The sequence below is a fragment of the Anser brachyrhynchus genome, assembly GCF_964034855.1.
Source record: "Anser brachyrhynchus genome assembly, chromosome: 4".
Taxonomy (NCBI): Eukaryota; Metazoa; Chordata; class Aves; order Anseriformes; family Anatidae; genus Anser; species Anser brachyrhynchus.
The window spans coordinates 31,142,596-31,155,507 of NC_137698.1; the positions used below are offsets into that span (position 1 = coordinate 31,142,596).

A 12,912-nucleotide genomic window follows, 5' to 3' on the forward strand; every position below is an offset into this window, starting at 1 on the left:
TGAGTTCATAAAATCACCTAGTGACAATTATACATATTTATAACCTCTGTGTTTGGGAAGACTCAAAAAATGGCAGCTGAACTTAAATCAATCCCTTAAATCAATATCTGCCATTTCTATGAACCTCATGATTAGATGGTCAAAGCTAAATGAGCTGTTTCATCCTTTTGTCTTTTTTTTTTTTATTTATTTAAAGAAAATGTTTATGTACTGAAAAATAGATTGTTTCTCTCTGGAAGAGAACAGTTATGATGCATAGGTGTCTGTTGTACCACGCTTAGCTGCATTGTGTCATGTCAGATTCCTGTACTTTTGGCCATGAAAGTCAATGAACCATAAAGAAAGTGACATTTAAGCCTCAGAAGAATGCTAAAAAACATAGCAAAAGCCATAGCATTTCAAAGGCTATACAATCACTATGCAGTTCTTCTGAGATATTACTTGATATGAAAGTAGGTGAATAGGGTGCATTACCTGTACACTGCTATTGTACAAATATTACCTCCTGATGTGTCTGAGAAGTGCCATTAGTTTACCCTTCCTAATAGGGATTTTGAGTGAGGGAGTCCAGCTCTCACCCTCAGAGGTGTAGTTGCCCGTCCTATTTCTTTTGAAGCCTAGAGAAAGAAGTGTTGCATACAGAATAAGACAGGTTCTGCAGATTTGGAATGGCTTCCTTCTCCTCATGAAGTGACAGTCAGACAGTCAGTGCTGGAATAGGAACTGCAACAGAATTCTTGGAATGCAAATGGATTTTAAGACCAAAATTCATAATTTTAATAGACAAGCAGAATATCACAGATGTCTTATTGCTTTTTGAGGAAAAGATTAAAAAAAAAAAAAAGAAATTTAAAGCATTAAATTCTGTTTTGTATTCCCCACAGAGAAAATACATACTGTTTCTGTTGTGCTACTGTTCTACCAGCTCTATTATGCCTTATTGAAAGAGAAAAAACAGGTTTTCAGGGAGGCTTTGCCTCTTCCTGATGCAGTATCTCTATGTAAGGTGGTATATATCCTGGAGGAAAACACTGAAATCTTCCTTGAAAAGCTGCCAAAAAGTCATTAATTTCTAACACAGAACAAATGCAAAACACAACAAATATGAGTCCAGAAAATGTTTGGTTGTACTTCACACTTGCATATCTCATTGCTACTGTGTTATGGTTATTTGAAGCTGACATCACAACTGAGATTTTCAGAAATTAAATATAGCTATCTGCTCTATTTTCTAAGTGGCTGTCAGAACATTTTTTTCCTGCTCATGCTGATAAGCCTCCCTTTCTGCCACTTATATAGCGCTACTGAGACATTGTTTTATTATTGATATATTATGGAAATTGGTTATGCTAGCTGGACAAAGACAAATTCAAAATATCAGAGTTAATCATCAGTTTATGATCAACTCTAAAGCCACTGAAACTTTTATATTTTTAAGAGTCACCTCACGTGAATAGTTCTAAAATATAAGTAACTTTGCGCTATAACTAGACCTCAAGCTTTAAAGGTGTTTGAGATACATAGTCTGGAATCTTTTTCCCCCAACCACAAAAAGTATTCTATTTGTTTTCTTGAGTGACCATGAGCTTTAGTGTATGAAAGAATCACAGCATTATCTGCTACACCATAGCAGATGTCAGGGCCTGCGGTTTAGCCATTGTGTTGAAGGAGAAACTGGACAAAAAGTCAAACTTTTTTTTTGGAAGGGCAAGATATCTACAGCAGCCTGCAAACTGAAGTATTGAACTGAAGTAGTCACCACGGTGTGAAAATAGCTGCTCTTAAGAATCCCAATCCCAAACACTCGTTCTCCACTGCAGGAAGCAGATGGCTTCTGAAAGCCTACACTGAGGATATTTTTATACTGCAGCCAAGATACAAGTACAGCTCACGAAGACAACAAGGGAATCTGCGGTAATGCAGAGCTCAGTGCAGGCTCCAGACTGTGGGAGGGAGCCTTGGTAAGGATGCACACAGGTATTTTATCTTGACCTCTATGCCACATATAATTTGCCTGAATGAAGCTGAATGTTACCCCATGCTATCCTTGTAATAATCCTGAAGCAGAAATTTGAAACAAGTTTGGAAGCATTGAAACAAGTAGAGGCATGCTTTAGCTGCAGTGTAAATACGTCCTGAGATGAAAAACAAACTTGGCATAGCATTTCCAAACAGAGGGAAGGACCACACCACAGACCTTTTTTTCAGACTAAATGCTTCTCAGGTGCACCTATTTTTAAACTACGAATAATGGACAAAACTCTTTGGCATGCCACCTACAAACATGTATGTGGAAGGCAACCTAAAAATAAGATTCAGCCTCTGTGGCCTGCAAGAAGCCAGGCAGAAAGGCTGCCCCATGCTGAGCAGCAAGACACGTTTTCAAAGACTCAGAGGAAGACGTGTTCTCAGGAAGTGTGTCCTCCAGAACTGCCTACTGCCAAACTGAGTGCCTAAATGGTTCATTTAGTCGGGACATCTAACGTGGATGGTGCCAGTCAAGGGAAGGCATCTCACACCTAGATGGGCACTGTGGAGTGATGTTAATTATATCATGTTGTGAGAGAGTCTGTCCCCTCCAGGGTTGCAGGCACCAGGGTCCAGGACCAGCCTTGAACCCCCATGGGCTGGTAGCCAGGGCAGGCCCAGAGCCTGCTCAGGCTGGTGGCCATGGAGAGGCTGCCCCACAGCATGGCAGGAGGCCGCAGACAGGGCCAACTCCCAGGCCTTGCACACGTGCAGTGTGAGGTGCCCCTCTCTGAGAGGGGAGACCTGCTGTTCAGCTTTACAGATGGGAAAACGAATCTCATAGTTAAAATTTAGGCTGGGAGGAGCCTTTGTGGGCACAGTCCTCCAGGGCAGCTGCCCTGCCCCCTAAGGGAGCCTCAGTGCCTGCAGTAGGCCTAGCAGAGAGGAAGTGGAGAGCAGAGCTGGAAACCCAGGCACCTCAGCAGCAAGGGCGCTAGGCCAAGCCAGGGGACATGCCCTCCTGTCTTGATCGTTGCCCACATTATTTTGTTCCTGGCACTTGCCTGTTATTTATGTGTTTACACTATTCATAGTTTAAATGACAAAGATTAAATAGTGTAACACTTTAGTCTGACATGAAGTGTATGCTATTCTTTCCATATCTGTATATTGAACTAGTATTGTTGTAATAACAGTATGAACATAATCTCATCGTCTTAACAGAGGGCATTTTTTTCTGGTGTGATCAGAAATACATATTTGGCCTGAATGTTAATATTTATATTTCAGTAAAATACATTCATGCTGAGATGAAAGGGCCTTTGTGGTTAGTGTTCTGTTCAAATCTCAATTAGCAGCTGAGCTTTGAAAAAATAATAATGAAAAAATAATAAAAGGGAGGATCCTATTAATGTCTATAAATATGTGAAGGGTGGGTTGTAAAGAGGACAGAGCCAGGCCCTTTTCAGTGGTGCCCAGTGCTGAAACAAGCCCAGAACAAGAGGCACTGGGCACAAACTGGAATGGAAGAGGTTCCCTCTGAACACCATGCAGCACGTCTGTACTGTGCAGGTGATGGAGCACTGGCACAGGCTGCCCAGAGAGGTGGTGGAGTCTCCTCCTTGGAGATCCTCAAAAGCCGCCTGGACATGGTCCAGAGCACCCTGCTTTATGGGGCCCTGCTTGAGCAGGGGTTGGACCAGATGGACCCAGAGGTCCCTTCCAGCCTCAACCATTCTGTGAAGTCCAGCCTTCATAGCAGATTCCCTTGTGCTAAGGGCAGAAACACCTGCAAGAGATGTTGTGTTTCCCAATCTCTTGGATCAATTTTACTAACACCAGTCTTGTCTGCTTCTCCTAAGGTGCCCGCTGTCTGAGGGCTGGCTTCCAGCTATGCCTGCTAGTTTTAGCTGGGGCTTCTTTGCCATTTTACCAAACAGTAGCCACAGCTGAGCAGGTGGGATGTGACCTATCCTTGTTGGGGTCTTCTTGTGTTCCTCCCGTTGCAAATTCCAGTCCAAACAGGGCCTGTTCTAGTGTTACCTAGAGTGGCTAATATTGATATGCGTATGAAAGTGCTTTCTACTCTACTAATACACCACTGTATGGTACAATAGCATTTTGTTGGCTTTTTTTTTTTTTTTTTCTTTAAACCTCTGCAGCAGTGTTCAAATCTCTGCCTTTAATGCAAAGCCATTTGTTTGGGATGAGCATGAGATTCCAATCTTTCACTTTAATCTGCTGCCTTACTTGCTCTTTCTGTAGGTATTGCAGGCACCCTCTCACACGAGGCATACTTTCATCTTCTCACAATTACTAGTAGCAGCCAGGCACAAAAAGCAAGTGTCAGTCTCAGCTTAAATGACTGTTATGTCTTGTACATATTGCTGCTGCTTGGCACCCTTCTCTTCACAAAGCTGAAGACATTGCTACAGGTGAAGAAGGATTTTGTATCTCCCAGGCACAAAGTTGATCTGCATATAAGGAGGAGCTTGGGTGTGTAATGGCAGGCCTAGCTAAGTCAATAAAGAAAATAAAATAGAAATCTATTCTGCACTCCCAAATTCACTTCAAATTCGTGGTCTCCCAAAGGCAGACAGCACCATTTGTTCTGAGTAAGACACTCTGCTAGCTAGATGAATACATGCCATTAAATCTGGCATGCAGTGTTTAACATCACTACAATTGCAGAATAAATTCAGCTGCAGTATTTTTCCTCCTCCTCTTCTGCTCTTTCCCTTGGGCATTAATTAAATACAGCATTCACAAGCATAGCCCCTTTAGGAATGATTGTTCTTTATATATTACAAATCTCAAGCTGTGAATGCATGGGATAGTTATATTAATTTCTAATCACCATTTTTAACAGGGAGCAGCTGGGCTGCATCTAGCCAGCAATAGATATCTGTAGGAATTTAAATACTTTTGCCCATTAGTATGCAAATGCAGAACCAAATAGAGTCTTATTGCTAGAATAGTGAATTTTAGTTTTTTGAAAATATATGAGTAACCATAAAGAAGTCAAAATTAGATCATACTCCTCCTAAAGACAATCATTTGTCATTTATATGTCATCTGAATGCCTCAGATGTTCATGCAAATGCATGTGAGAAGTTCATATGGTGTAAAAAAATCTATCCAAATGTGCCTGAAAAGCATATAAAAGGTGGGAAATCCATCAGAAATATATAACATCTCTGTCAGAATATGACTAGATTACAAATCCCAGAGAAAGAAACCATTCTACTTCCATAAAATGAGACTTTCAAAGATTTTTGTATTGTATTGTATATATTGTATATATATATATGTGATTGTAGATTGTATTTTCTATTGTATATTTTTATTGTCAAACTGAATTGACTTGTTTGTGCTTTCTTCGTTCTTTTGCCTTCATTGGCGTTTGAAAGAACATTATTTATTTAGGAAAAAGCATACGCCTTTATGTTAGTAATTTCTACTGCAATCAGTCCTTGACCTAGATTCCCGCAGTTCTCAGAAATTATGTTCCTGAAGTTGTTCAAAGACTCCATTTCATAAGAGATTGAGTTCTTGGAATGTGGTATTTAGTCAAAGCTCAGTGTGTGAATCAAAATTGGACAAAACTCATATTGTTCTACTCTCAAAAGCCATTTTTAGCATGTTAAATAATTGCTTCACAGCTGGCTTTAATAAAACGGGTGTTGGAAAGGAGCCAGGCTCATGCAATATTTAAATACATGTTTAGCTAGAAAATAAAATGCATTACTGCAATCTGATTTTCAGAGATGTGAGACAGACATACCATGAGTTTTTGTGCAGTAATAGAGAGCTCAATGAAGTATACATCCCTTATTATAAGCATGCAAATAACATAATGCAGTTGGAGTATTAAGAAGAACTCAGAATCTGGAAGTGAAATCTCAGTGCTAACTAGTAGGAGGGGTTCTTTCTGAGATCTTCAGAAAAAGAACGCATGTGATTATTTAAAGAGAAGAGGAAAATAAGAGCATTGTCTACCAACATCCAATCTCAATATACAGAGGCAAAAAATATTTAAAATAAAATTCTAGTGCAAGGTAAAAATTTCAGTTCTTTTTTTTCAGTGTTATGACCAAATTAGGAGTGAGTAAGGTGCACAATCAGTCTCAAAGGTGTTTGTGAAGTTCCAGGTCAAGACAAAAGCTGTTTTTGTGTTCTAAATAAACTAAGGTCAAAGACTAGGAAGCACTGTAAACATGACAGTCCAAAAGAAGGACAGATTGTAGTCAAAAATTGATCAAACATAATTTCAGTGTATCTGTAACTACCATGTCCATAGGTAAGATTTCGTGCCAAAGGAAGAAAGATTAGAAATGACTGGGGAAAAGAGTATCTGGAGAAGAGAATGAATTCACATCTGCAAATCAGGAACCGTTTGATACGGAAATGCCAGAAGACAAACCGTGGATTGACAGAAAGGTAAAAAAGGAAAGCAGAACTCTGGTTCTCAAAGTGTTGTTGAGAGGCTGATATGAATTGATTATTTTAGTCTACACATGTCCATTCATTTTTCAGCATCGTACCTAATACAAGCGAGCAAAATTGTAAAGCACTATATGTATCTGTGGTGATAATTCAAGGACACAGAAATTTGGTCACATTTTTAGGTAATGTAAAAGTTTGTACACATAGGCTTCTTTTTTTTTTGCAAATAAGACTTAAGAAGCTGTATTGGTTAAGGGTAAATGATATTGAAATTCTTGGTTGTGGTATTGTTGGGAGTTCTTAGCTGAGAACAGTATTTGTGAAATTTGCCATCCAGAACATTAGATTGCTAGTAGTGTTTTGCCAGTTCTGAAAGTATTTGTAGTTAAATATAACTTTTATTTGCATTTGGTGTGAAAGATGCAGTGCTCACATACAGGAGGATCAAACTGCAGAGAATTTACTACCATGTGCAACATCTACAAATTTGTTGGAAATGTGTTAACACGTTAGCTTGTAGAATTTTCTACTTAGCTGCTGGATCTTTAGTTAGACATCATCTTTTCACTTAAAAGCAGCACAGGATCCTCTCTCAAGTGCTGAGGAAGGCATTAGAAAAAACACAGAATATGATGTTTTCAATGAAGAATTCTTTACCCTGGAATTTAACCCCCTTCTTGTCTGGCTCATCCCATTTTGCCACTGGAATAAGTCCTAATGCTCTTCTGTGAGGTGACATGCTTAGTAAAAAAAAAAGGATAACTGGCACCCTTTTCTAAAAATAAAATTTCTTGTAATCATGTGGATTTACTGAATATGATATTTCGCAGACATATATTGGCTTCAGCAAAATTTTCACTAGGAAGGATTTTCTAATCCTGATTCTTCTGGTTGCTGTTAATATTAGAGAAAACAGAAAAAGAGTATGAGAGCAAAGAGAAAAGGAAAAAGATGGGCAAATTTGATGACATTGATTTTCATATTTCAGCACACCATTGATACTGTATTAAAAATTATTCATTTTCATTTTAATACAGATCAAAATGTAAAAGCTCAAAACTTGCCAAGGAACTGAAGACTTATCTTCCACAGACCTTTAGTATTAAGTATAATCTAAATAGCTGGTTTATTCAGCTTTCTGTGGAGGGTAAAAGGAACAGATTGCTATGAAGTAGTATAAAAGAATTATCATATTTAGGGTCAAATTACATGTATAACTTCTAAGGAAATACAGAATGAAATCAGAATCAATTCATGAACTGGAAAAGGAAAGTGAACACGAATTTTATTCCTTGTGAAGTCATTGTGAAGTCATTGTGAAGACACAGTGTGATGGACAGGAATGGTTTCAAAGCCATAGAATCATTCAGGTTGGAAAAGACCTCTAGGATCATCTAGTCCAACCTTTAACCCAGTACTAAGGACCACCACTAAACCATGCTACTAAGTTCTACATCTACATGTTTCTTGAAGACCTTCAGGAACGGTACTCAACCACTTCCCTGGGCAGCCTATTCCAATGCTGCACAACCCTTTCAATAAAGAAATTTCTCCTAATATCCAACCTAAACCTCTGCTGGTGCAACTTGAGGCTGTTTCCCCTTATCACTTGATGCTTGGCAGAAGTGCTTGATCCCCACCTCACTACAACCTGCTTTAAACTAATTTAAGTAAAGTACAACAATGTCCCCCCTGAGCCTTCTTTTCTCCAAGCAGAACAATCCCAGCTCCTTCAGCTGCTCCTTATAAGACTTGTTCTCCAGACCCCTCACCAGCTTCGTTGCTTTTCTCTGGACACACTCCAGCACCTTGATGTCCTTGTAGTGAGGGGCCCAAAACTGAACACGGTATTTGAGGTGCGGCCTCACCAGATCCGAGTACAGGGGGACAATCACTTCCCTAGTCCGGCTGGCCACACAATTCCTGATATAAGCCAGAATGGTGTTGGCCTTCTTGACCACCTGTGCACACTGCTGGCTCATATCCAGACAGCTATTGACCAATACCCACAGGTCACTTTCTGCCGGGCAGCTTTCCAGCCACTCTTCCCCCAGCCTGTAGCACTGCATGGGCTTGTTGTGCCCCAAGTGCAGGACCTGGCACTTGGCCCTCCAGTGCTGGAAACACATGGCAATTAAAAGCTTACACTAAATAATCTATATCAACTATAGCTGATTATTTATTTATTATTTCAAAATCTGTGATCATTTATTGGCACAATAGCTATCAACTGTTTTATTTTATCCGGCAATATATTAATAGCATTTAGCTTACAACCACTTAGAGCTTAGCTCTGCCAATAAGAAAAAGCAAACAAGACCTCTGCTGCTGTGATATGAACAGTATAATTTTGCTGTCAGGGTAGATGTACTTAACCCAGAAAAGTTAGGCCATGGCATAGAGAGATGCTTGTTGCAGTAGTTAGGAAGGGAATTAAAAATCGAAGCAACTTGACCTGAAAACACATAGATAAAGATTAGCAGCTTGAAATTTTTTTCTGTTACTCCTTTGAGTTTTTCAGTAATTATTTGATTATTTGTGCACAGACTAGACTTCTAGCATAGGATAAGCATTTGTTTGTGTTGTGGAAATTATTGTACGCCTGATAGAGTGATGGTAGGAATTTTTTTCTAATGTATATGCACTTTGTTACTTACACAACTGATTAAATTTGAAAATGTAAGTACTTTAGCAGTAGTTAAACATGTATTTGATAACGTTTCTCTATTTTTTTTTTTTTGTTGTTCTAAAAGATACATTAGGAAGTTCTTAATCTTCAGTGCAGTTCAGTGGAAAGTTCAGCCTATTTCAGGTTATTTGAACTGTGCCAACACGATTTACCTTTCACTATTACTTATTCATCTATGTCTAAACTTCTTTTCTTAAACATGCTAATGACTTTATATGAAATTTTGAAAAGCATCACATATTTTCTACTAGTACTTTTTTTTTTTTATAGTGCATTTAATCTCAGTCCATTTCAACTGGCTGTTAATATTTTATTGATGCGGAGAAAGAAAACCTGTTAGAAAGCTTCATTTCTGATGTAACTTTAACGAAGTCAGTTGAGTTAAAGTACAGAAGAATTCTTATCCATGGCTTAGTGAGACTAACTTCCCAGTACTCTCAGTCAGGATATAGTAAATAATTCTGTATAGTGGTATAGCAGTTCTGGTTGAGCTGGACTTGATCACATCTGTTCTCCTTTGATGCTCAGAAAGTATTATTTTGTGTGTAACTAGACCTCTCTGTTACACATTCATATGCAGCACATCTGCATATAGATAATAATTGCATTGCTTTAAAAGGGATAAATAGCAGATTTTGAATGCAAAAAACAAGCTTATTGCAATTGCTTCTGAAAGGGCCAGATGAGCTTACTAATTATTAGTCCCTTACAGTGTAATTAATCTTTGTATTGTTATTCAGTCTTTCAAAGTAACTAGTATATTACTTTGTCCAGTGTATATACCTGTAGATAACTCTTTAAAACACAATTGAATGAATTGAGTTCTGAAGTCAGAAGCTGACAATAAATCATTGTAACGAGGTTCCTTTCATTTGTCATAGAATAAGAATATAGATGGAAAAAGAACATTAACCCACATTTATATTTTGTTAAGTGGATACTGTGTTTTTAAGTATTCATCTGACATCCTGAGCATGATTTCCATGCACAAGGATTCAGTGTTTTGCTCCTAATTTTCTAGCTGTCTCTTCAGGGTTCCTTAGAATGCCACATATGACAGAAAGATTAAAAAGCTTTTTTAATATCCAGATCCATGGCTGTACTTCACAAATTCTTAATCGAGGGTGAGGACTTAAGGTCTTTGTATGGCACCTAATGGCAACTGTTTAACCATTTACTAGTCCAAGGAATACAGGTCAACTGTTGAATAATGATGTGTTCTGAAGCACTGTTCCGGGTAAGCACAGCGATGCTTTTCAGTATGGTACCAGAGACTTAAACTTTTGTGATTACTTTCACCTTGTGGCTACATTCTCTAGCTATATTTTAGTAAATCATCATGGTCCTGTGTGATTAGACAACTAAACAATCTTATAATCAATATATTGAAACCAAAGGATCTAACAACGAAAATCTCATTTGGAGATACATAATGATGATGCAGTTATATATATGGCTTATAATCACGTTAAAAATTAGTCATTGATCTAAATCTAATACTATCTTCTACACAGATTTATCCTGATTAGAGACTAGTAATATGAAGACTAATCTTCAGTACTGCCAAGTTTCTGGGGAGAAGTTGGATCTTTTTTCTGTTTAATATAAAAAAATATTGAGCATAAGTTGTACATGTGGAGTCTATGTTCTGTCTTCTCCTATATATTTCCTGTTACTCAGTACATCTTCAGCTAGTTCATAATGACAGTCTTTTTCAACCATTTGTTAGATTTCCAAACAAATGTGTGTGTTATTGCCATCTTATTTAAGAAGAAAATCTGCACAAAAATGCTCAGCAATATATTGGTATCTCCAAAAAAGCTCCTTAAAACTATACTTTGCCAAGTAAGACTTGTTTAAAAAGTCCTTTATGTTCTTTCTGGTTTGCATCTTTTAATATACTCAGAAATGCTTTATCAATTTCTAATTTAGTATTGTGAATAATTGCCTCACAAAAAGAAGAAGCTAGTCTTGGCATACCCCACCAGGTCAAGATGTAAGTTGTGTATAATTTATTTGTGGTTTCACATATGATTTTCTGAACTTTATGTCCTTGTATTCTCTTCTATGCCTCTTTCCAAGTTTTACGTGTGCTAACAAATTGTTAGAGTTGCTGTGCAAGGATTATACGCAGAAAGTAAGTAACTGCTATCTTGTGTGTCGAGAAATTAGAAAAGTAAGAAAACACCAAATAAACAACCAAGTTATCTATTAATACATAAATGGTCAGGCCAAGTTTTCACAGGCATATTGGGACAACTAGGTAAATGCATGCTATGAAGAGCTTCTAAAACTGTGTTATTTATGTGGCAGATATAAATGATCACTTGAGAGCCATTATGGTATATTATGTAAACAAGCATTGAGGGGCTTTTGAAAATTTGTAATTATGATAGTGCAGTAGCTCTAAATTGATTTTCCATCAATGCTTTATGAGGCATTTGTTAATAGCACTGATAAGGTAAACCTCTGAACTAAAACATTCTACTTTTATGTCACTAACAGATTTAAAACAAACTGGAAGGATAATCTCCTCTAAAGTATTTCTCACTTTAGGTTTGGATTCTGACACAGCACTTTCTTCATCTGGTTATTCAGTGGGGAAAAAAAAAATAAGGTGTCAAAACAAAGCTCTAACATCTACATTGAATGGCTGTTACAACAGGAGCTTTAAAGGTCCTGCAGTTTTCTTTTCTTGTTTGCCAGGTCCTCCAGGGGAATAAGTAAACACATTTCATTTTTTATTGATAATCCTGGTTCTTGGGGAAGAGACATGTTTGATATTTTAACCTGTGCCATCTCCAGTATAATCTCCTTCAGGCAGAGAGGTCTGAATTGGGGTGTCTCCCTGGAAAAAAACATTCCTATAAGCCAAAGCCTGATCTATAGTGCCTTATGCAGAGCAGTGGGCTTGGAAGGTGGCACGTGATAGTTTGGTTTCTGATACAGCTGGTGAATAAAAGTTAAACTGGGCCTTCTAAATTCTTTCCAAGTAAAACAAGCACAGGTATGGAATATTTACGTGCTAATATTGATAGTTCTCACTGAGAGGAAATTAAAATGAGGCTTGAGGATAGAGAAATACCAGAAGTACGGATACAGTAAATATAGACATCGCAAGAAATTGCTAAATGGAAATATACGAAAGTTCACAGAAGCTATTCTGATCATATCAGAGGGATACTGTGTCAAACTCTGTGCTGTAGTGGAAGTTTGTCTTTTGTCCAAAAGCAGAAGATTGTCATGTGTCATCTGTTTAATGTGCTTTACTCAGCTTCAATTGCATTTGGATTTGGGGATTTTCTGAACAATGTGGCTTTTTATACTTTCCTGTCATTCTCTTAGGCCTTAATGCACTAGACAGTCATTCTCCTCTTGACCATTATGGGCTTATTTGCAGCATAAATGAAAAATTAGTCCGATGTTATCTGTCCATCACTTTTTCATATTCTTGTGTGCAGACAGGAAGGAGACACCAGACATAAAAGAGCCAATAGCCGAATGTCAGATCTTTCTGAAATAACTGCAGGAGTAGCTTCCAGAGTTTACATTTGGAAAAGAATTGTGAAATAAAAATTAAGAGGAAAGAACACACAAGACAATAAATAAATAAATATTGGGTCAGTTGTCTATTAATGAATACTATAGAACAACCAGACAAACAAGCTTTAATCTATAAAATTGATGTTGACTGATATGGCTATCATTTTCATTGTGTGGGGTTTGTATAAAGCCTTAAGTCTTCAGCAATTGCTCTGTCATCTTCCATTTAATAAATTTATTAAAAGTTATAAGGTACAGTAGAGGTT

General features: G+C 37.7%; 2 long non-coding RNA genes across 3 annotated transcripts in view; one reads left to right on the forward strand and one right to left on the reverse strand.

Annotated features, from left to right (window-relative positions):
* Nucleotides 1-12,912, reverse strand: part of LOC308194181 — a 43,799-nt gene that overhangs the window by 26,695 nt on the left and 4,192 nt on the right. The window lies entirely within an intron of this gene.
* The window catches only part of LOC308194183, an 87,149-nt gene that overhangs the window by 21,491 nt on the left and 52,746 nt on the right, over nt 1-12,912 (forward strand). For both annotated transcript variants that reach the window (XR_013950364.1, XR_013950365.1), the window contains exon 2: nt 6,269-6,408. This is a non-coding gene — a long non-coding RNA (uncharacterized lncRNA). The remainder of the gene's footprint in view (nt 1-6,268; nt 6,409-12,912) is intronic.